We start from the raw sequence: 2240 nt of genomic DNA, 5'->3' as shown, positions 1-2240 counted from the left end.
TTTACACTGTTGGTGGGAGTGTAAATTAGTTCAACCATTGTGGAAGACAGTGTGGCGATTCCTCAAGTACCTAGAAATAGAAATTCCATTTGACCCAGCAATTCCATTACTGGGTATATATCCAAAGGATTACAAATCGTTCTACTATAAGGACACGTGCACACGAATGTTCATTGCAGCACTGTTTACAATAGCAAATACCTGGAACCAAACCAAATGCCCATCCATGATAGACTGGACAGGGAAAATGTGGCACGTATACACCATGGAATATTATGCAGCCATCAAAAACAATGAGTTTGTGTCCTTTGTAGGGACATGGATGAACCTGGAAACCATCATTCTAAGCAAACTGACAGAAGAGCAGAAGATCAAACACCACATGTTCTTACTCATAGGCGGGTGTTGAACAATGAGAATACATGGACACAGGGAGGGGAGCACTACACACTGGGGTCGTTTGGGGGAAAATAGGGGAGGGACGGTTGGGGTGGGGAGTTGGGGAGAGATAGCAAGGGGAGAGATGCCAGATGTAGGTGATGGGGAGGAAGGCAGCAAATCACACTGCCACATGTGTACCTATGCAACAATCTTGCATGTTCTTCACATGTACCCCAAAACCTAAAATGTAATAAAATAAATAAATGGAAAAAAAAGAAAATATAGTCTCTCATTCATAGGTTGTCTTTTTACTCTATTGTTTTCTTGTCTGTGTAGAAACTTCTTAGTTTCTTTCAGTCTCATTTGTCTGTTTTTGTTTTTGTTATCTGTGCTTTCCGAGTTCCAAATAACCACCACTCAGATCAATGTCAAGAAGCTTTTTCTCTATGTTTTCTTCTAGTTGTTTTATATGTTTAGGTCTTCTATTTAGGTTTTTAATCAATGTTAAGTTCATTTTATATCACAAGGAAATTAAGCAAACAAGCCTATTTACAATATCATAAAAATACTTAGAAATAAGTATTTTTTAACCAAGGAGATGAAAGTATTTTTAACCAAGAAGGTAAGATACCTGTGCACTGAAAACTATAAAATATTGATGAAACAAATTGAAGACATAAACAAATGGAAAGGTTTACTGTGTTCACAGATTCAAAGAATTAATATTGTTAAAATGTTCATACAAACAAAAGTGATCTATAAATTCAATAAAATGTCTATCAAAATTCTAGTGGCATTTTTTACAGACATAGAAAAATATCCTAAAATTTCTATGAAACCATAAAAGATATTGAATTGTCAAAGAAATCTTGAGAAAGAAACACAAAGCTAGAGGCATCATACTACCTGACTTCAAAAATATATTACCAAGCTATAGCAATCAAAATAGTATAATACTGTTTTGAGACAAGCCTGGGTGACATTATGAGACCGCATCTCTAAAAAAAATAAAAAAATTAGCAGGGCATGGTGGTATACTCCTGTGGTCCTAGCTACTCAGGAGGCAGGAGAGGGAGGAGCACTTGAGGTCAAGAGATCAAGATTGCAGTGGACTAAATTTGTACTGCTGTACTCCAGCTTGAGTGACAGAGCAAGACACTGTGTCAAAAAAAAAAAGCATGAGACCATCATAAAATCAGACAAATAGACAAACAGCACAGCATAGACAGCCCAGAAATAAATTTACAAGTTTCCAATTAATTGTTCTTTGACAAAACATCCAAGACTGCATAAAGTGGAAAACTAGTTTTTTCAATAAATGATGTTGGGAAAACTGGATATCCACAAGGAGAATTAATTTCAGCTTATTCGGACTTCAGACAACACAGGATGAAGAGACTATTCATTTGGAAAATTTAAATGGGAAAACCAAGTTAATATTAATTACTATTTTTTATGATATTAATGTGATATTATGTTTCTTTCAAAATTCTCTCTCTTTTTTAGAGAAGAAGAGACAAGTTGTAACAACTTAATAATAACATCCTGTGTAACAAATTCATAAAAGAAAATAAAAGTTTTAAAATCATATTCTAAAAGGCTGGCATTATTGCAATATCAACAGGGAGAGTAAAAATACAAATGGAAATATTATTCTGAATGGTTACAACTTCTGGCAGTCATTTAAACCTTGGTGTATGTCTCTTTTAAAATAAGATTTGGAAACTGACTAAGAAATGACCTTATTTCCTAAGACCAAGAGAATCAGGATACCCTTTAGACATTTGTTCTTTAAAATGGTTGCCTATGTTAGTGATAAAGCATAATTGGTTAAGCCTGAATAAAAAAAAAAAAAAAAA

Source organism: Cebus imitator, unplaced genomic scaffold (assembly GCF_001604975.1).
Source record: "Cebus imitator isolate Cc_AM_T3 unplaced genomic scaffold, Cebus_imitator-1.0 Scaffold10, whole genome shotgun sequence".
In the NCBI taxonomy this organism is placed as follows: Eukaryota; Metazoa; Chordata; class Mammalia; order Primates; family Cebidae; genus Cebus; species Cebus imitator.
The sequence above is the reverse complement of the archived record's forward strand: the minus strand, read 5'-3'. Positions refer to the sequence as shown.